A 24,141-nucleotide genomic window follows, 5' to 3' on the forward strand; every position below is an offset into this window, starting at 1 on the left:
GATATTAGCTGAAGCGTCGTTGAGCTCACACTATGGAGACAGGAACCAGTCAGCTTGTTAATTGTCCCTGCGAGATCTGAGAGGGTATTTTAATATGCATGCTGCTCCAGCCATGCGCATCGATATCGCCATATTCCAAGACTAGGGATGAGTACATGTTTTCTTGCCTAACAAGAAATATACGGAGTGTTTCTGCTGAGACCGCTGCGGTCGCAGGTTCGAATCCTGCCTCGGGCATGGATGTGTGTGATGTCCTTAGGTTAGTTAGGTTTAATTAGTTCTAAGTTCTAGGGGACTGATGACCTTAGAAGTTAAGTCCCATAGTGCTCAGAGCCATTTGAACCATTTTTTGTTTCTGCTGAAAAAATCAGCAAAGGCTTAATTAGTTTTTATAGGAATTTCAGGCGATGAGAGCAGTCATATAGACGACAGCTCCTTGCAGATAAGGTAAATACCACGTGCAGACGCGTAAACTTGTTGGTTCACCTGCTTGCGTCCACTGCAAACTCTAGCGACCTTGGGTAATCTTTTGCTCAACTTGTCACAAAACTAACCATCGTCCGTAGACTTGAGTGTGATCCTAACTAGTACCGAACTTTGAACCGGAATCGGATGATTTATCGTAGTACTGGCCAACATCATGACATAGCCGTAACAATAATTTTGGAAAGAAACTTCTAGTTAAAATTTACCATTGCAGGGTTTAGGATTATATCACTTTATGAGGACGAGATGCGTTCGTTTGAAACTGTCACATTGTAAATGTGTAAATGCGTGTATTTCTATGATAATGTTGCAACATTAAACCAAAGTTATTTACAGCTTACACAGTTGTTGTTCTGACCACCAAACATTGCAACTGTGACATATGTATATAAGTGAAAGCGAAGTAACAGGGCCTAAACAATATATTCTGATTTTTCCAGTTCATTTGATGGTGTTCCATCCTCTTCCAGAGTATTGCAGTGTTAATGTTAAGTGGAATCACATTGTACATGTACGAGTCCAGTACGTGGAAAACTGCATAACATGTAAGGACAGGTACTACCTCTACTTCCCGACAGACCACTTACAAATATCTGCTTATAGTCATCAAAAAGATCTCAGTTCCAAGATTTAAGGGAATGTTTATGCAAGATATACTATCTAAGGCTATGTGGTAATCTAATGAAAATTTAATTGTAAATTTATATGTCAGGGAGGATCTGGATCTCTCTGGGTGGCATATGTTGTAAGACACTAAAGTAGCCAGGTGGCGCCTTCTCTCACTCCACTTTAGACACCTTATCTTCTCACCATCGTCGGCATAGTGGTTCCCAGAATACCGGCTTGCTGAAGGGTGCAGGGCATTCTGATACTTCACTCCCTGTCTTCACTCCCAGTTATTGTCAGCTCCTGATTCGTCTCGTTGGCAACAGCGGACTCCCCATGTTAAAAAAATACACAATCGCTTTCTGTCATTTATGGCGCAGAAACAGACGGTGCATCTTCAGCGGAGCTTGGCCCACACGCTGTACACTGATCCCAACTTCCACTTGGGTTCTCCTTTCACCCTCTGCAGTGGCCATACCAGTCCTTTGAAGAGAACACTGACTCGCTCTCCCCCGTTCATTTGGTCTCTCCTCAATATGCCGTTACTAGGGTTCTCAGCTACGGACTTAAACAATAGTACAGAATAAGAAATTACTTACAAATTTGGTAGTTAGATATACAGTTACTGACTTAACTTTAACTAAATTGTTCTCTAATTTATAGGTGGAAAGTAATTTAGATTAGCTGATAATTTTTACTTATGGACCGTCTGACAGCAACTGAATAAAACACAATTTTAGTGCCATACGCGTTTCGTCTTTATTTTCTGCAAGGCATCATCAGTGGCCTGGAATATGTACATATGTTAGCTATTTAATTTACATTTTTGTCATTGTGCCTATAGGTTATAAACAGTTCTGGTGGTTGGTATTTCCTATTAAGTAGTAATGTTTTGAATTGTACCTACAGGTTGCGTGGACAATTTCTTACATATTACGCTCCTGTTGCATTTTGTGTGTTGTTCTTCTTCTTATAAACGCCAATTTGCGTTTTTTTCACATTCGACAGCACTGTGAACTGATCGCTTGTTTTAATGCAATGTTTTGGTTTCTGTTGCCGACTGTCAAATGTTTTTGCCAAAGATCGAATGTAATAGCCAACCCTATGAGTGTAACTATTGAAGTATCTGTGGTCTGTTCGTGTATGCATATGTGTGTACGTTTCTGTGTGTGTGTGTCTGTCTGTTTTGGTGTGATATTAATTCTTTTTTGTGCTGTGTGTGTGTGTTTTGTTGTGATATATATTTTTCTGTGCTGTGCTGTGTGTGTGTCCAGATGGTGTGGGGAAGAGTCTTTTGGTTTTATGTTATCATTTCCTTTACTAAGTGTAGTAGGGAGCCTGTGCTGATGTGAGTTTGTTCATTTATCACATGTTTGTTTTCTGCTATGGCTTTCTGGATGTTGAAGTTTTCTTGCATTTGTATAAGATGTTTGTCATGGTTGCTTATTCTCAATATTTTCATTTCTTGTTCCATGTTTGTAGGATGATGGTTATAGTGTTTTAAATGCTCTGAAAATGTGGAATGGTTTGTTTCATACTTCCATCATCTGATATGTTCTTTGTATCTTGTTTCAAAATTCCTGCATGTCATGCCTATGTATACTGCATCACAACTTTGACATTCAAGTTTATATATTCCTGATTGTTGGAATTTGTCCCTCGTGGTAGCTGGCTGGCTTAGGTGTGATTGAAGGGTTTGCCCAGGCTTATATGCTATTTTGAAACCCTGTCTCTTTAGGATGTTTGCAACTCTGTGTGTTAGTTTATGTGTGTAGGTCATGGTGTACCACCTGGTTCTTTTCTGTGTGGTGTTGTCATTGTGTGTATTTGTTGAGTGTGTAAGTTTTCAGCTTGTGAGTTCATTTGTATTCTGGGAATGTTGTGTTTGTTTTGTATTTGTGTTTTTATTTTTTGATTGAGCCTGTGTACCACATCTGTGTCATACCTGTTGTTCCTAGAGATTTGTATGATTGTACTCATTTCTTGTTCATAGTTTCTCTTGCTGAGTGGGATTGTGTTTAATCTATGTAACATGTGTCTTAGTGCTGCAAATTTTTGGCTGTGGGGGTGGTTGGATGTGGAATGTATTATTGTGTCTGTGGCTGTTGGTTTTCTAAAGATGTTAAATGTATGTTTGCCATTTTCTTTTTTAATTGTAATGTCAAGAAAATTTATTTGATTTTCTTTTTCAAGTGTGCATTTTATGTTCTGATGAGCTTTGTTTATTTCTGGATGGAGTTCAAATTTAATAAAAATTAATATCATACCAAAACACACAGACACACACACACAGAAACGTACACACATATGCATACACGAACAGACCACAGATACTTCAATAGTTACACTCATAGGGTTGGCTATTACATTCGATCTTTGGCAAAAACAATTGACAATCGGCAACAGAAACCAAAACATTGCATTAAAACAAGCGATCAGTTCACAGTGCTGTCGAATGTGGAAAAAACCGCAAATTGGCGTTCATAAGAAGAAGAACAACACATAAAATGCAACAGGAGCGTAATATGTAAGAAATTGTCCACGCAACCTGTAAGTACAATTCAAAACATTACTACTTAATAGGAAATACCAACCACCAGAACTGTTTATAACCTATAGGCACAATGACAAAAATGTAAATTAAATAGCTAACATACGTACATCTTCCAGGCCACTGATGATGCCTTGCAGAAAATAAAGGCGAAACGCGTATGGCACTAAAATTGTTTTATTCAGTTGCTCTCAGACGGTCCATAAGTAAATTATCAATATACCGTAATATTACATGCAACTGAGGAAGACAGGACTACAAAAAGTTGAAAATGTAGATTAACTGAGTTTATTAACCCTAAAATACTGAAGTGGGGAAAATATTACATTGCTGCTAAACCATCGTAAACTGTATTATTCCGAATTTATTCAAAGGAAGTCATAATTTATAGGTTATACACTACTTAATTACAATTATTAAGATATCCAATGGTACCTTATATACCAAATTAAGTACAAAATGACCGGTTTTATGCCCTACTGTAACCGTAAATTTTACGAAGGTTTAGTAATGTAAGGTTAATTTAATGGAGTCTGACAATGGTAAGTGAAAGTTTTTACAAAAAGGTCACGTAACAGTATATGTGTATACATTTTCGATACCTATGGATTTTTGTGCTCTTTCAGAAGTGCTGAGGTAAGATGTAATAATTTTTGTTAATGCATTTCTATTACTTTTGGGTTTCGCTTCATATGACAAGTAGTTTATATCGTTATAGAAGATTTCACAGTGTATGGATTATGGGCAAAGATAATATTCCAAGATAAGACGGGTATAAACCAATATCAACTGTGCATGTGTTTACATGTTTAAGTAAGATCAAAGCAGCAAAGAGAACGGAGTTTCTAACGGGGCCCTCACAGGCTCAATTTTTTCTTTTTTTTTGTGTAGAATGCTAAGTATTGCGAAACAATATTGGCTGTCTTAGAGCCGTGTTGATGGTTTTCACAATATACTGAAAGAGACTGCAGAACTTTAAAAATATTGACTTTCGCTCAGTATATTGTGCAATATGTTGTACCGTTTAAGGGCGATATTGTGCAGTATATTGTACCGTTTAAGGGCGATATTGCGCAATATGCAGCAGTTCCTGGCGAGACTTCGGGATTGTAGACGTGTAAACAACGAATACACTGACGCCTATGAATATGAACGCCTAAGGAAACACAGATGAAAAGAAATCATCTGTTGAATTGTATTCAGGCGAGCAGTTCGATTATATTTTTAAAATTTATTTAGTAATTGCTGTAGAAACATTCGCCAACAACGTTTAAGTTTGGAGAAATAACAATGCAACTGTCTATTAGTTCGTTTCAGAAGCTTGAAATAGTTATTGCAGAAATATATGATTGCACTACCTAACGAACTTCTAAAAAAATCTTACTCTTCAGGTTTACAGGTCGCTTAGAGCATTGTTGAAAGTGAAATCCGACGAGTATATACAAGTGTACACAAGGTGTGACGAGGTTCACCAGTTCGCTTAAAGATTCTTCGTTCGTTATTAAAAATTCTGGTAGTCATCTGGTTATGCTGCAACTTTTATTGGCATGTTAGTATGATCGTGTATAGAACGCCTTCCAAACTACTTTTAGTTTACCGCCGGTTCTTCCTGCTTTTTTTCCGCAGCACGTAGCGATTGCAATCACAGTACATGCAAGTTCTACCTTATCGAGTGCTAACATTCGCAAAGAAGGCCGAGTTCCAACTGATGTGTCCCAGGCATAAATATTGCGCAGTAACATTGCGCCTTTCTTGGCGTTGAATATTCGCAGTATATGGACACAATATTATTGCGCAGTAAATACTGAGCGTATCAAGGTGTTTTAAGAAGGACGCAACGCTGATGACAACAGCTACTCTCCTGAGCTGTCTCTTAACGGGTTCCGGTTGAGAGAAAGTACCGCACCGACTGCTGGCTGAGTCATTCTGGTGGGAATTACAGTGACGAAACTTAACCAGTCAGCAGGTGAGGCACAATCGAACCCGCAGTTCTATTCAGCAGTTCTGTGGAAGGAGGTTTGAATACACGGGGCGTTATCTATGACGAACACAGACGTCAGTTCAAGCCAGTGGGCGTAGCAGTCCGCCAGCTTGGGGAGTCTTAGAAGTCTGTTTCTCCGTTTAAGCTCTGTGTTAAATTTACCCTAATATCGTTAACGCATTGAATTGACAGACGGTTCTGTGTATATGCTTTGAAACAGTATAGTTTCGTGAATGTGTAATCATAATCAGACAGTTGAAAATTAATTTTCTTAACGCCAACTTTCACTCATCAAGCCTGATGTACATCGTGGCAAAACTTACGATCGTTTTATTCCTGTTTCAACTGAGATCTAAGTGTCAGCACTACTAACTCTGAGCACACACAAAACAAGACCTTCTAATCATCTCCCTACCAGATGTACTATATGTAATAACATTTTCGGCACTAGGGTGTCGGTTTTTACGAGGAATAGGGCAGTATTGTATGAAAATTATTGATATACGTTCCAGAAGAAAAAGCATTTGAGTAACAGTTCTGAGTATGTGCTTCGAAATGGTTTGCTTTCGTGTGTGAATACTCACATCAGACAGCTGAAAAAAAAAGTAACACCAGTTCTCATTCGCCGAGCATTGGGTGCATCACGGCAAAAAAGCCGATCATTTTGTTCCTGGTTTAAGTAAGATCGAAATGTCCACAATAGTACCTCGCAGCATACACAAAACAAGACCATTTTAATCGTTTCACAGTCAGATTAGTAAGAATTTAAGCACTGCCGTTGCGGTTTCTGGGAGGAACAAGGCGAAATTGTATGAAAATTATTGGTTTAGCTTCCATACTAAGAAGCTTTCTCTCTAAAGTAAATTTTAAGGCAGTGTGACGTAAATCCTTTTTCTTTGTTTTTGCTGATTTTCCCACCTTGTGCTATCAACGTTTAGGCCATTTTTCTTCCGTTTTGCATAATCAGAATAAGAATTTCAGTTACAATTTTAACTGAACTTTACACTCATTACTGCATGTATGTTCACCTATTATATGTATAAAGATTAAATTTGAAGTACTAATGCAGGTAACAGAAATAGGCCACATTACACACCACAACTTTAGTTTTGCATTATTAGGAACGCACATATCAGCATATTTTGCTTAGTATTTATAGATATTCATATAATCAGCTATGAAATCCGTAAAAATAATTGCTGAAGTGTGCACATAGATGATTATTTCATTTAAAAAGACAAAAATATCTAGTACTTTGTCACCATATCTATATTTTACATTCTATGACAAAATTTTTGCAGCTGCAGAGATAAAATTTTTAGCATAATTTCAAGCCATATTCAAACAATATTAAAATTAGGAGCCAACTATTAGCTTTTTAGGCTATTTTAAATTCGCCGCGGTATTGTATTAGTAAGATGTTCTCACAAAACAAATGCGAACCTGTTAAAATTGTACATACAAGCCATTACACAGGAAGTAAATAAAACAGTAAAAGAGCTACAAAGATAACGAAATACAATAAATATTATGAGACAAACTGACCTTTACAATATGCAAATTCCACAATGATGCAGAGTAAAATCCTAATGTATTTTCAGTTCATATTAATCGCCAAAATTTCCGATTTGTTACGCACAAAGTCTCTAAAGAATGGTGGTGAAGACAGTATGTGCTATTCGTGTGTTGTCGAAGTACAGAACTGTATCATGATGTAAAAAACTAATGCTGCTGGAGAAAAACCAACGTTTCGGCCACTATTGCAGTGGCCTTCTTCTGGGTCTAAGAAGAAGGCCGTTGCAATCGTGACCGAAACGTTGGTTTTTCTCCAGCAGCAGTAGTTTTTTACATTATGACGCGGTACCAAACCCAGAAAACTTTTGTGTCGACTAATTCTGGCCGCGGAAGCCTACGCAATTGTATTACATAACTGTAGGCTAAAGATATGACTAAGAATTTGAATAATAAGAATTGTGTTCTGCTGCCGCAAGGAGAACAAAATCTCTTAACAGACTTCGCACTGAAAGACAAAATAATTGAGGTGTTGCAAAGGGATAGAAACGAATTGCTAGTGAGAGTGACTTACAGCAAAAACTAAGTAATATGTAACCAGTGAAATGTGGTGTACGCTACAGTAAATGCTGAATACATATAATCGCAACTGAATACAAACTCATTTGAGTCCAGTGCCAGCACAATACAGAAAATATGCTTCAGAACAAGTAAGTTTAGTTACTGACAATGAAACTCCTGTCAGACCACCTAGCAAAACAGCAGTGCCATACTTAAGTGTAACTAAAGACAGTGTTTACATGCGAACCATCGAAAAAAAATCGTGGTTACAGATACCAGGAATGTTCTGAAAGATAAAGCACCTAAACATATGAAACAATGGTACAAGTCAAGAAATATAGTATGGAAACCAAAAGTTTTAAGAGTGACAGTCACTATGGAAACATCCGGAGAAAGAAGTGCTAATCGGGTTGTTAAATTAATAGTTTTATTAAGCCTTTATTAAGCTCTATTCGCAAAGTATTTTATCGGAAGTGATAAATTGAAGACTTCACTGTGAGTGATACTGTTGTATTAATGGCTGAGTCAAACGATACTGAAGACTCACTCACACAACAGTATTCTTAAAAACACTGCTAATGTGTTACGAACTTTTCTGGACCTAAGTAATGAGATAAATGTTATATTACACCCATTTCCTAAAAGATTTCACATAGAATGTATGAGCAAGAAAACCAGCGTCGTTAATCATGTTCAGTGCAATCAATGAACTGTTCAAAATCACACACCAAAGCGGAATACCTGTAGATCTGAAATTGAAAGACTATCTCATGATAAATTCACATCACGATTTTCACTTAAATAGAAAGGGGAAGGAGCGAGTATGCAATAGACTATTTTCATTAATTAAAATTAGCAGTTGTACCGGATAAGTGCATTCCTCTTTGAACCACCAAGTCCGCCTGAAGACAGCAATGTGTCACCAAAATAAAAACTATGTTAAAGCACAGTGAGTATACAAACGAATGCTTAGCCAAGTACTATAAAGAAAAACAATGAAAATGGAAAATAATCAAATAAAGCCCAGGAACAAGACTTAAGCAACCTGGAATATCATCAAAAAAGAAACAAGTATAATTTCATTAGACCACAACTACTGCATGAAAATAGTAGTAAAATAACTGACCCCAAAGTAGTGGTTAGTAAATTTAACAGTTACTTTTCAAATACAGCACAATGCCTGATTACCGTACATAACAAGACACAACCAGATAGCTGTGGATAACAATCAGATTCAAAGCCTCATACAATAACACAGTTTTAAAGTAAGTGTAGTCTTTATTGTAGAACCATTAACAGACATTCACAATTCATCGTTCATAAGTCGTACATTCACAAAAAATTCTGAAAATGCAAAAGTTGCCCCACACCACCACTGCACAAAAAAGGCTGAAAACTATAGGCCCATATCACTTTTGCCAGGCTTTGGCAAAATTGTTGAGGAACTGTTTCTCAGGAGACGAACAGATTTCCCAAATAAATAAATAAAAATAATTCACAACATGGACTGAGAACTGGCATTTCAATCCAGCCAGTTATTTTGGCCTTTCTGGATGAAATACAAACTGCAGTAGATAACGAGAAACATGTTTCTGGCATATTCCTTGATCTTAGTTAAACTTTTGATGTAATTGTTAATGAAATTCTGTTGCAGAAGCTGAATAATTATGGAATAAAAGGTGTACTGAACAGGTGATCTCATTCTTACGTCCACGACCGTCAATAGGTAACTCAAATAAAATACAAAGATAAGTAGCAGAAAAACATTTAGACGACAGAAAGAGATTCTTACAATAATAAAAGTGGCTAAATCAGAGACTCCTGCAGACCAGTATTTAAAAGTCTCAATAAACTGATCCTTCCTTTTTCATATACCTATGAAGCAATGATCTTCATAAAATGGTAGTGCCTTAGAACAACAAAAATCTTCAAGCATATTTGTGATTTACACTCTTTTGATCCTAGACAGATTACATGGCATTACAGTAAATACAAATATCTGTAAAGGGGGAATGTCTCACATTGCCATTATGTTCTAGAACCACATGCCATTTTATTTTAAACAGATCCAAAATTTACAGAAGTTTAAAGTGAAACAGTGCTTGCATTTACTGACCTTCGATTGTTATTAGTTTAGTGTATTTGCACCTAATTTGGTCCTTGTGTGCAAAGTCATTTTTGCTGCATGGGCCATTCGTGTATGCAAATACCGTATTGAAATTGCTTTTAGCAGCAAAGCAAGGTGATTGTCGAGGGGCAACTGATCCCTCAAGTGTGCACTCAAATTCTGAAATAAGGGTTTGTTGATGCATTTGTTCAGAACTGTACTAACCATCAAGTCAATGAAGTTCTCAGGGCATACATGACTACCACCATTATTTTAGTGACAGAACACGTGTTCTGCACATATGCAAACTTCTGCTACATCACTTGGCAGGATATAGTCATCATCATGGCTAACAGAACTGTCAGTCCCATCTGAAAGCAGACACTTCCTGGCTATTGTCAGATTTATACACTGTGTGTGTGTGTAAGTACTTGGCACTGTTAGAATTGGTACATGCTCAGGGGCAGTACAGTTACATTTCCCAGTTTCTCGCATTTCATGCTTCACGAGTATCTTCTTTATGCACCTACAAATTTCTCTGCAGTGGGGTTGTGGTTCCAACCTCTACGAAACGTTATCATTCCAAACATTATTTCTAAATGGTCCTGCGAACATTGGTAAAGAGGCAGACACTTAAGCAGAGATGCACACACATAGCCCTGTACAAACAGCTCACATGGATGCGATAAACTTGATATGCATACTAAAAAGCCAACGAACCCAGCTTTCCTGTTCGGCTCATGACCTGTTCGTTACTGCCTTTTAGTTTTAGTGTGAGTACGTATTGCCCTGCTTTTCTGAAGAAATGCTGAATCTCGCCATAATTAGAAATACTGACTAGTTTCTTCCAGCCACAGCCAGATTGGCCAGGCTCCTTGAATTCATAATGTCAAATAGCCGATTCATTACTCAGAGGAACTTTACAGTAACACTGCACCTATCGAAAGCTGATATGCCTAGCGAAGATACTTCCTCTAAAGCATCAACTAATGAATCACTAAAGAGCTAAGTAGCAATTGCTACCTTCATTTTATTTTTAACCCATTTGATGTGACTTGTACATAACTTATTAGCTCGATGGATACCCTCATTTTCTTGAAGTTTCTGCAGTGCCTCAATGAAGCCCTATGATAGGGAATTGCCATCACTATCAAATAAATCCTTTTTATCCCCTAAAGTATTTCTTATCAGCTTGAGCATATATAGGGAATCTAACAAAAGTGAAACAGATTTGTATTTCTGGAAAGCACAGGAAGTAGTACGCAAAGCTGACCGTACCAAAGCACAACCAAGTGCATTTGGCATGGAAAGATTTGATGCAGTAGCATAATATGTTAAGCACATAACTTTAACGGCTGCAGACTCAGCGAGAGCAATCACTTCCTCACCAAGTTAGCTCTTTGGGCTGCGTTCATTCCTGCGATTAAAAAATACCCAGCTTCCATTTACAGCGACAAGCAAGAACACCATTGCCTCTTTCGCTATCTGAGTCAATATCAGACCCAGCATCAACGTAGCCAAAGTACCAACGCATCAAAATCTACATGTTGCCTTATTGACATATCATCCATTATAAGACTGCAGACGAGAGGATAATCTGACTCATTTGCAACAGCTTTCGCGTTTAAAGGTTCGAATGCCTCACTTGTAAAACCACGTGCCCCATTCAATCTCTGGTACCACTTGCTTATCGTTCTTGGGTGTGGTAAACACGTGTCAAATGTAGCTCTCACATAATCGTACGCTCTTGGAGAATAACATTGAGCAAAGGCTGTCAAGGCTGATCCAAACTTTTTTGGAGATGGAGTACCTGGATCTTTATCTTTTTTCTGTACTGCATGTTTGCCTCCGAGAGAGTGTCCAAATTCCCTCTTCATTGATACAACAGGCTCATGAGGTGGCGTGACTGAATTTCGTGGCAGTTTTGTTGGCAACATTAAAAATGCATTAAATTACAAAAGTAGTGTTTCACTAATTTTGGAAGCACAGAAATTATCGCTACTTAATGGAGCAATGGTTCTCAATCTATGATTCAAAGTCTGTTGCCACGGCAGTAACAATAACAAAAGCTTAAGCCCCTCTTACACCACTTGTTGTAGCACTATTTTGAAACACATTTAACAAGTAAAACATAAGGCAGACTGAGGGGGCTTTGCCATTGAAAGTTATTCTAAAAGCTTTACTATGAAAGTATAATGACACCTGGCATGTGTGGACTTGCAGATAACAAGAACTAATGTACGAGGTGCATTCAAGTTCTAAGGCCTCCGATTTTTTTTCTAATTAACCACTCACCCGAAATCGATGAAACTGGCGTTACTTCTCGACGTAATCGCCCTGCAGACGTACACATTTTTCACAGCGCTGACGCCATGATTCCATGGCAGCGGCGAAGGCTTCTTTAGGAGTCTTTTTTGACCACTGGAAAATCGCTGAGGCAGTAGCAGAGTGTCTTTCATTGTTGGAAAAAGCCAAAAGTCACTAGGAGCCAGGCCAGGTGAGTAGGGAGCATGAGGAATCACTTCAAAGTTGTTATCACGAAGAAACTGTTGCGTAACGTTAGCTCGATGTGCGCACGCGCGCAGCCCTTCCCGGACGTTTTTGTTGCAGTGCAGGAAGGAATTTGTTCTTCAAAACATTTTCGTAGGATGCACCTGTTACCGTAGTGCCCTTTGGAACGCAGTGGGTAAGGATTACGCCCTCGCTGTCCCAGAACATGGACACCATAATTTTTTCAGCACTGGCGGTTACCCGAAATTTTTTTGGTGGCGGTGAATCTGTATGCTTCCATTGAGCTGACTGGCGCTTTGTTTCTGGATTGAAAAATGGCATCCACGTCTCATCCATTGTCACAACCGACGAAAAGAAAGTCCCATTCATGCTGTCGTTGCACGTCAACATTGCCTGGCAACATGCCACACGGGCAGCCATGTGGTCGTCCGTCAGCATTCGTGGCACCCACCTGGATCACACTTTTCGCATTTTCAAGTCGTCATGCAGGATTGTGTGCACAGAACCCACAGAAATGCCAACTCTGGAGGCGATCTGTTCAACTCCTCGATCATGTCGTCAGACCAGCTTGTGCGAGCCCGAGGTTGTTTCGGTTTGTTGTCACACGATGTTCTGCCTTCATTAAACTGTCGCACCCATGAACGCACTTTCGACACATCCATAACTCCATCACCACATGTCTCCTTCAACTGTTGATGAATTTCAATTGGTTTCACACCACGCAAATTCAGAAAACGAATGATTGCACGCTGTTCAAGTAAGGAAAACGTCGCCATTTTAAGTATTTAAAACAGTTCTCATTCTCGCCGCTGGCGGAAAATTCCATCTGCCGTATGGTGCTGCCATCTCTGGGACGTATTGACAATGAACACGGCCTCATTATAAACAATGCGCATATTTCTATCTCTTTCCAGTCCGGAGAAAAAAAATCGGAGGCCTTAGAACTTGAATGCACCTCGTAGAGTACACTGAAGTAAAGATGTACTGAAAAAGTTCGAGAATCACTGCATTAATTGTTGTACAGTTAATGTGAGCCTTACTTTCTTGGAAACTTGATGGCTACTCGTCCTGCTCTACATTACATCTCACAGATGTCATTTCCTGTGTTGACCTCGGTAAAATAAGTCTCTGCTTTGGAACTTGGATTATTCAGAAAATGCAGCTTATGTTAAAACAAGCTGTGCTCAATATCCATACTCTGAACTGGCAGTGTTTCCGCCATAGGATGAACTTGTATACTTCGCACGGACACCAGTAGAATAGAAAACAAAACAATAATTCAAACAAATAATGCGAAGCAGACAATTTGAAAAGAGGCCACAATTATATATTATATTCGAGTCTAAAAACGGATCATCTACTTGAAGGAGCTATACAGTTAACGTGGAGACTTGCCTCCCGATGATGCATGTCTCAATAATCTTAAGCTAGAACCATCCATTTCTTCTTTTCTGCCCAACTCCATTTTAATTTGGCAGTAACAAGGCAGTTTCTTAATGTGTCAGGAGATACAGTTACGTTATCACATGAAATGAATTGTTACATGAAATAAGAGAGTAACTGTACTTGAGAGTGTTGAATCCAATTATGCTGTTTCATGAGTAGCCGTCACAACGCAGTAGGCCTCATGTCATTTAGGTACTGTAGACAATGATAGGACAGTATTTAGAAACCTGCACAAAACCAATTAAGAAGAGATTATGTACACCAATCGATTTACAACGCACAAGTACCTTAGTTTTTAAACCCTACCCTTTTTTCAACTATCCATCCATATTCCTAACAATCATAAATGTCCGCCTGCTTATTTGAGTGGTAACGTGATTGCCTCCCATGCAGCGGGCCCGGGTTCGATTCCCGACCGCTCATGGACTGGGTGTTGTGTTGTACTCATCATTTCATCTCATCACCGGTACGCAAGTCGCCCAGTGTGGCATCGACTGAAATAAGACTTGCACTCGGCGGTGGAACTTCCCCGGATGGGGCCTCCCGGTCAACAATACCATACGATCATTTCATTACCTTTCATAAAGTACAATGACTTTGAAGAAAGCAGAGGAATTTTCAGACATGTAATTACGTGCAGGAAGAAGAAGGACTAAAAATTTCTAAAGTTTTTAGTCAGGTCACAGTATTCACTCGCTGTATTAGCTCAAAACGCTAACTTTAAGTATGCAGTACAGTCACATTGGATACCATCACAACATGAGTAGTGACCAAACTACAAATTCCAAATTCTAAAACACACTGATTCACTTAAGACAGCGACCTTCGATCAATGTCAACTTCGCGGAAATGATCAGAACATACACTGCTATATTCAGATGGTTTCCAGTCTTTTCGTTGCAGCGAGTTGATCCCCAAGCTTCTTTCTTCATTGTCCTTCGGGATCTTACAAACAATCAGAAGTCGTTTAGTCGAAATGAATAGTCCATATTTTAACCATAAATATTAATTTAGCTAATGTACTTACCAGTGAAAAGTAACGCCTGAATTTTTATTGCTACATCCTTAGACCACACAGTAAACCATTCTTAACGAATTTATGATTCTCTTTCGAAAAGCAGCATAGCAATATCAGCACGTGATCAAGACTCAGTAATATTACGGACGTAGGCGGAGAAACGACTTCACTTTTTCGGCGTAAGGGCGTCTCCCTATTTCCTAACCTCTTTGGTTCTGTGCCAGTGCCAGTCACGTTCTGCTTAATAGTATCGAGCTAATGACTTCTGTCTGAGACACCACAAGTTCACCCACAAAGTGAGACAAAAACTGTTTCTTGCTGAATAAGAAGGTACCTCACCTGGTCGTAAAAAAATGGTTTCTTGTGAGCATTGTGTGGTTTTTGTGGACTCTAGAGATGACTTCTCGTGCTTAGTAGTGGGACCTTGCTATCTGTCTGAATTATATTCGTGTTACACTAACGAATTAGCACGGTAATGTTGTACAAACACATCGTGTCCGAGTAAAGACTATCTGCCGGCCGCGGTGGTCTCGCGGTTCTAGGCGCTCAGTCCGGAACCGCGCGACTGCTACGGTCGCAGGTTCGGATCCTGCCTCGGGCATGGATGTGTGCGATGTCCTTAGGTTAGTTAGGTTTAAGTAGTTCTAAGTTCTAGGGGACTGATGACCACTCATTGTGCTCAGAGCCATTTTAAAGACTATCTGTAGCGCAGAAAAAACAGCGCAGAAATAGTATACAAAAAATTGATAGACGCCGTACTTGTTCGAAAAGATAAATATTTCCGCGTTGTTTCTTATTTTATGTGCAGGACCACTCTGTCTTCATACAGAATCCAGCTGCTGGCAAGTTTTATACGCAGACAGTGTAACGACCATTTTTAAATATGCAAAAAGAAGAATATTTGGTCTCATTGAACCGATTAACCTAATGAGATAGTATTTAAGTACACTGTGGACTCAGATTTAATACGTATCAGCTACTATGATTCGTTAACTTATCAGGTAGTATGATTACTGGGTGTGGGAGACCACAAAACAACCTTCGAGATACAGAGCAACACCACACTTCTTACGCTGCCCTGCTCTTTCACTTCTTTTTCCTCTTGAGTAGCACGTAACAGACATTTTTCTGAGTTTTTTTCCTTCTCAGTCAGGGGTGCGTGTGTCGCGAAATGAGCCCATGTTTTTTCGTAAACTCTCGTAGGACAGGGTCGCCCGTCGGTTTCCAAGTCAGTGGGGGAGTACATGTGATTTAGCAACTTTAACGACATTGTTATCTGCTCATCATTTTCTCCTACTAGCATTTACAGGATACTTTCAATAACTGTTCATTGTTGTACAGGTAATCAAGCTAACAATCTAATTATAATGAAACCTGTTTTTACATTACCAGATTTGACATTTTTCCGACGTTTAGGTATTTTTGTTGCGACGATCACATTTTGTCCCGTCGTAAGCCCTGTTCTCAATTAATTGTTTTCCTGCCATTAAAAGTTCGTATGGATAAAATTTTGATATTTTGCTTTTAGAACCACTACTGCAAGCTTCAACATCGAGTTTCAAATCGATTTTTGTGGGAACTACTTTGTCTTCCTTTTCACGCATGACCTGTAGGATAATGTAGCCTATCTCTACCACAAGAACTAACCAATCATCGACCACACAGTATAAATGAACACCTCTTTGCAAGGGGTCCCATATTTTGGGTTTTGGACAACTACCACAAGCTTCAGCATCGAGTTCCAAATCGATTTATGTGGAAACTACATAGTCTTCCCTCCCACGCACGACCTGTACGATAATGTTGTCTATCTCTACCAATCAGCTGTCACACAGTATAAATAAACACCTCTTTGCAAGGGGTCTCTTGTTTTAATGATAAATATGTCTCGAAGTGATCCTAAAACTTATTATCTTAAAAAAGAAAGATATTCTCAACGGTCTTCAAATCATGTGCTAGAGCCTCCATTTTTATATATGGAATAAGTGAATTTACTCATGCCACTTTCGTTGCCTATGCCTGCTGTCACTTACAGAACTTGTAACACTTATATCGATTAGAAGTAGGTTTATATTATGTAACTGTGTATCTGCAATTCGTGAAGTAGGTATCTGTGTTGTTTAAACTCCTTGATCTATGGCAAGAAATTTAGAGTTTTGTAATGTATATATGAAAAAAGCAAAAGAATGTATTGAAATGATAAATTATTATAATATGAGCATGTTCATAAAAAGAAAATGTTTGTTAAAAGCTGGTTCATGCTTAGGGCAATTGTATTTGTAACATGTGAAAGCTATAGGGAAGTCCCTCTACAGCGGAAGTGGCATGGCGCGATGTAAAAGGTGGGTTTCGCTGTCGAACGGAGCGGATCCTCTGTGTGAACGACACGCAGTATGTGGCTAGCCTTAGCAGGGTACACTTCGACGGTGCTAAGAGAGGCATCTGGAAGCTGCATTATAAGGAATTTGCCTCGGATGTGGATCTGGCTATTATTTGGTATTTTTGGCATAATGGAATGGCTCTAATATGTTGAAAATCAGACGCCTAGAAGAGATTTTATAGAACATTCTTACATCAAGAACTGTGGTGCCACCAGCTTCACAAACTTTATACATTCAGTTAAGTAATTTAATGGGCATGGACCAGTTAATTTGTGTGTTGTTTCAATAGTAACCATATAAAACCTGAATTCGTGTTCGGAACCATGTTTTCAATCCTGATCATGAACCTACACGGAGTCCTCACCTAAGTGTTACTAAGACCGAGTAACCTGATTTAAATGAACAATTATTGCATTCAAGTATTTAAAAGTGATTTTTTGTCTAAAGTAAAAGGAGTAGTAAAAGTTAAACCAAAAACCACAAAAGTGAAGATGGATAGACTTTTGCTAAAGTATCCTCAGTTTATCATAAAGTATAGTTTTGTAGGACTACAGAGCAAGATTGTGTTAATATTATTGTCTAGAATACCTGTTTCACAGGTGATTAAAAGGCAAATACATACAAATCTTTAATGAACAGATGTACGATAGTAATTTTAGACATGAAGTCATGCTCATTTTAAAAACTAATGTGGTTTAGGGTTCTATCATGAATGATTCCTTTTTGAAGTTAATTAAGCCCAGTGTTGTATTTTATTGTCTTTCAAAGTAATTTATGAACTACTCCAAGTGAAGTGAATAATTAGCTTTTAGAGTTAGTCTGTAGTATTGTAATAATCAAAGAGTTTAAACTAGTGAAACTATTCTAGTATAAGGGTCCCCATCATGTCCTCCACCTGTTAAGAAAAATTTGAACTATTACTGTTACTAAGGGAAACTGATATATGTAGGGGAGCTTAAACAGTGTAGTTATGATGTTATTCATCTTTATTTGTGATTTTCATGTCAGTCAGGATAGAAGCCCCTTGTGTCCAAATTTAGTTCTGCACTTCATACAGTGACATTTCAGTATTTGATTAAGTAATCCTCTCGAGTATGAGCTTGGTGCAAATCTACTTCCCATAATTTACTGGTGTGTGTGTTATTGGTAACTGCTGCTGCACACAGTACGAAGTACACTGTGTCAGTTTGTATCCTATATGCTATTCAAATGGAAATCTCAACGAAAGTAACTTCAATAACTAATATTCAATTTTCCCAAATATATATTTCCAAATTAATGTGCCTAAGTGGGCTGGCGACCGTTCACGTTTTTCATTCATTTATGATTTTACCACTATCATTAACTGCCAAGGTTAAAGTCCGTTAGGTTTTTCTGTTAGTTTCACAAATTCGAAATTATAGTCCGATACCCTAGTCCATTATACACACGCGCCGTCAAACTTCGGAATCCTCTCAGAGGGTAACATTAGCGTGTTATATATGTGTCTTTCTTGTGACAGGACTAAAGGTTCGGTTGTTGGGGAAGAGTGAAATACGTTAGAGTGTTATAAACTCAAACTCATCATCAAATTAACCAATTTAATACAAGTAAATTTTGAATTGATGGTGTATCCATGTATCACCACAATAAAATAGAAACAGTGAGTGGTTGGAGGAGTATGAATGAGAACAGTGGCGTATTTAAGTTTACAGAATTACTGACAAGTTTTATTTACCCTTTCATAACTACAATCGAGCTGATAAATCTTACAAAAAAAAATGACAAACTTAAATCAGAAAAGGGATGGTGTTTGATTGGCAAAGCATTTATTAGGGTGGAAACTATACAAAATTTTCCCCTCAATTAATTGCTCTTACAAAGCAACCTGACTTTGTTTACATGAACCCACTGTGTGGCCGCCGGTCGGAGTGGCCGAGCGGTTCTAGGCGCTATAGTCTGGAACCGCGCGACCGATACGGTCGCAGGTTCAAATCCTGCCTCGGGCATGGATGTGTGTGATGTCCTAGGTTAGTTAGGTTTAAGCTGTTCTAAGTTCTAGGGGACTGATGACCTCAGATGTTAAGTCCCATAGTGCTCAGAGCCATTTTTTGAACCACTGTGTGGCCCAGTTCAATGATATTCACAGCTCCCTGTTCTCCGTGAACCATACTTTGTGGTGCACTTGGTCATAGCTGATCCACTTGACTAGAACTGGGCCAGCAATACTGGTGCAGCAATACTTTACTCTTTCACCTCGATTCAGGCGGCAGCAGAATCGCTGTTAACGATGAGCAGCGCACTGCGGCAGCTGCAATGTCTTGACACATCCACCAAAACTTGCAGACTACACAGACGGGAGTTCTGATTATTAGAATGCAGAACTACCAGAGCCCTGAAATCCCGGCAGATTGTAGTGTGAGGTGCACCTCCACTGGTCTGGCCGAACCAGTTTGACTCACACGTATAACGGTCCATGCTGGAATTGTCAAACGACATGCAGCCGACTCAGTTGGGACCACAGTCCGTCATTTACGAAGAGATCTAATCTTTCCAGACTGACCATTTCCAAGTTCTGAAGGAGGGCTGTTAAACTTCCCAGACAGTCATACCTATAAAATATATGTTTTTGCCACTCGTTAAAAGAACCTGGCAGCTTCCTGGCATCAGGGGAGTTACATTCTTGCCTCCACTAAACATGTGCACCAGCCGCTCTGTTCACATCGTGAATGCTTGTAATTTTATGACCGGCCCGCAGTTTGCACGAAAGCTTAGATTACAGCAGTCTCTCTTAAATGGCTTCCTCCACCCACCTTCCGCCAACTGACCACCTTCATGAGGGTCTGTCGCTTGGAACAGGTAACACGTTTTACGAGCCAGCGCTCCTGCTCTGACCCTAACCGGCCGCAGACCCTCTGCAGGTAAAATCCACAGAGCGCTGCTACACTGAATCACTCGCGCAGCCATTTAACTGGACAATACATTTATGACCTGCAAACCATCTTTCTCCCTGTGTGCACACACGGTACGGGACTACAAGTCCCACCGCCACACCTTCACCTGCCCATGTTAGGCAATAAATTCTGCCTGACTCATGTAGTACTATCACCGTCAGAGGGTGGTACGGGACTATAAGTCCCACCGCCACACCTCCTAAGTGAATTGCAGTGACTAGTCACTGCACAGTGGAAATTTACTGGCTCACCAACACAGTTAGACCGCAATAGACCGGTGATGCTGTATTGTAACATATCACCCCGGACTACAAGTCCAAAAAAAATTCTCCCTGTGATCCGTCACCTCCACCGTGGCCCCCCGGGTACAAGTTCTCTAGAGGCTACATGCGCAATTATATGAACACTAGAGAACATGGAGATCATGACCTGAAATAGGAATATTAATCTGACCGACAGTGTAGTAGAGTGAGACAGTGGCGTGCCACCCCTCATCTTCAGCAAATGAAAGTAACTGTAACACAATATGCTACTTTCAGTTAGGGCCTGACAGTTGTTAATTTTTTTAATTTGAAAGCAGTAAGCTTTTGTGGAGCGTGTTTTGTCATGCAACTGTTTTGTTACACCAACAGCCGTTTGATGTTTATGAATATATGTGCACCTAGTGATGTGGTGTCCGGAAGGGTGACTCGTTCCTTAGTTTCAAAAACATGTCTAAAAAACTCTCACCATTTATATTTTCTCAATGGGACTGTGTATACACGCAGTAGTTTCGTCACTCATTCTCAGTCGACCGGCAGTTTCATTTCATTATTAGTAATGCCCGGAATTTGTTGTTATGTAATCGTTCTTTCCTTATGGGCTAAGCATTGTTCACAAGTACTAAACACCTCAATATTCTGGCTAGGCACTTTTCTTAATATATGTAAGGTAATGTACTTACTTTTCAAGGACGATGCCATTTACTTAATTTATTTAAAATATATTTTTGTTTAACGTCCATTTATGACATTAATCTTTAGATGTGGGGAGGAACTAGTAATGCACATAGCTCATCTCTGACGAAAACGCAACAATGTTGCTCAAGAATGTCTTCGTAAGTGTTGAAAGTACATAAACTGATGATCATTTGCATGATGTCATTGCTGCGTCCCTTAGTGTTGTTAACTTGTACCAAATAAGTGGAACGAAACAAAAAAGTCGATATTTGTATCGACATTTTACCAAACGTAATGTTCAATGCGTAATATCGATATTCCTGTCTCGATTTCATAATGCTCGTTTTAAAAACTAAGGGAAAATTTCGAAGTACGGGCTCCTAATTAATTTAGCAGATGTTGGTGAGTATTCGAACTCCAAGCACGTCTTATCTGACAACAGACGTTCCATCGCTTTCAAGGACTTGTGCATGCTGTCTGTCATATACCCTAATAGTTACTGCAAGGGTTATACAACAAATTTCGCACGTCTTCAAGGAATAAGATTTTTAAATAAAAAATTGAGATTTTAAATTATACCTTTTGTAATTTCAGCTCCAACTTTCAACAAAAAATTTTCAGTATTCTACACTAATGGCCATCAAAATTGCTACACCAAGAAGAAATGCACATGGTAAACGGATATTCATTGGACAAATATATTATACTAGAAATGGCATGTGATTACATTTTCACCCAATTTGGGTGCATAGATCCTGAGACATCAGTACCCAGAACAACCACCTCTGGCCGTAATAACGGCCTTGATGCGCCTGGGCATTGAGTCAAACAGAGCTTGGATGGCGTGTACAGGTACAGCTGTCCATGCATCTTCAACACGATACCACAGTTTGTCAAGAGTAGTGACTGGCGTATTGTGACGAGCCAGTTGCTCGACCACCATTGACGAGATGTTTTCAGTTGGTGAGAGACCTGGAGAATGTGCTGCCCAGGGCAGCAGTCGAACATTTTCTGTATCCAGAAACGCCCGTACAGCACCTGCAACATGCGGTCGTGCATTATCCTGCTGAAATGTAGGGTTTCGCAGGGATCGAATGAAGGGTAGAGCCACGGGTCGTAACACATCTGAAATGTAACGTCCACTGTTCAAAGTGCCGTCAATGCGAACAAGAGGTGACCGAGACGTGTAACCAATGGCACCCCATACCATCACGCCGGGTGATACGCCAGTATGGCGATTACGAATACACGCTTCCAATGTGCGTTCACCGCAATGTAGCCAAACACGGATGCGACCATCATGATACTGTAAACAGAATCTGGATTTATCCGAAAAAATGACGTTTTGCCATTCGTGCACCGAGGTTCGTCGTTGAGTACACCATCGCAGACGCTCCTGTCTGTGATGCAGCGTCAGGGGTCAACGCACCCATGGTCTCCGAGCTGATAGTCCATGCTGCTGCAAACGTCGTCGAACTGTTCGTGCAGATGGTTGTTGTCTTGCATGTGTTGACTCAGGGATCGAGACGTGGCTGCACGATCCGTTACAGCCATGCGAATAAGATGCCTGTCATCGCGACTGCTAGTGATACGAGGCCTTCGGGATCCAGCACGGCGTTCCGTATTACCCTCCTGAACCCACCGATTCCATATTCTGCTAACAGTCATTGGATCTCGACCAACGCGAGCAGCAATGTCGCGATACGATAAACCGCAATCCGACCTACATCAAAGTCGGAAACGTGATGGTACGCATTTCTCCTCCTTACACGAGGCAGTACAACATCGTTTCACCAGGCAACGCCGGTCAACTGCTTTTTGTGTATGAGAAATCGGTTGGAAACTTTCCTCATGTCAGCACGTTGTAGGTGTCGCCACCGGCACCAACCTTGTGTGAATGCTCTGAAACGCTAATCATTTGCATATCACAGCATGTTCTTCCTGTCGGTTAAATTTGGCGTCTGTAGCACGTCATCTTCGTGGTGTAGCAATTTTAATGGCCAGTAGCGTATTCCATTTCATAACTGTGTGCTATGTTTTATTTCTTTTTGCGTCATTTTACCGATATTTTTCAAGTTACTTTACTGATAATTTTCTTGGTATTTTAGGACATACAAATTCCGACCCTGCCGTTATAGGTCGTTTCCATATTCATAAACAAAATAAATGCCGGCCGGAGTGGCCGTGCGGTTCTAGGCGCTACGGTCTGGAGCCGAGCGACCGCTACGGTCGCAGGTTCGAATCCTGCCTCGGGCATGGATGTGTGTGATGTCCTTAGGTTAGTTAGGTTTAATTAGTTCTAAGTTCTAGGCGACTGATGACCTCAGAAGTTAAGTAGCATAGTGCTCAGAGCCATTTGAACCATTTTGAACCAAACAAAATAAATTCTCGCTAATGCTCGCCCGCGAACAGAGTACTCAGGTAGATGAGCACTCTCCAGCAGCTGCTGTGCAACGTTGGCCGCGGGGTCAACCGTCGATGTTGCAGGGGTTTTTCTTTCCACTGATCTTACGACAAACGTGATAGAATAAGTTTAAGAGCCATGTGTTAGCTAGAAACTGAACACCGTGCATTCGTATAGAGAAGTGGGCGTTTGCTAGCTGAGCTTCCTTTATACGATTTAAATGCCATAGCAACTTCACGCGACTGCAGCTCGTCATTTGATGCAATGGGGTTAACAACTACTCGTAATTTATTTGGTTAACGTTCTGCTTGACAGAGTTTTGGTTTTGTAGCGCAATTGTGCTTTGTTAGCGCATTGCTGACTTCTCATTTGTTGTTTCTTAATGCATGCGGAGTGACAACATTACATCTTGAATGAAACTAACACACTTAAAGCGTTCCGTAACGAACAGCCGTGATCCAGCATTCTATCGTTCGAACTACCCTTTTCCTGAATGAGATTTTCACTCTGCAGCGGAGTGTGCGCTGATATGAAACTTCCTAGCAGATTAAAACTGTGTGCCCGACCGAGACTCGAACTCGGGACCTTTGCCTTTCGCGGGCAAGTGCTCTACCATCTGAGCTACCGAAGCACGACTCACGCCCGGTCCCCACAGCTTTACTTCTGCCAGTATCTCGTCTCCTACCTTCCAAACTTTACAGAAGCT

This window comes from Schistocerca cancellata, chromosome 1, assembly GCF_023864275.1.
Source record: "Schistocerca cancellata isolate TAMUIC-IGC-003103 chromosome 1, iqSchCanc2.1, whole genome shotgun sequence".
Lineage (NCBI taxonomy): Eukaryota > Metazoa > Arthropoda > Insecta > Orthoptera > Acrididae > Schistocerca > Schistocerca cancellata.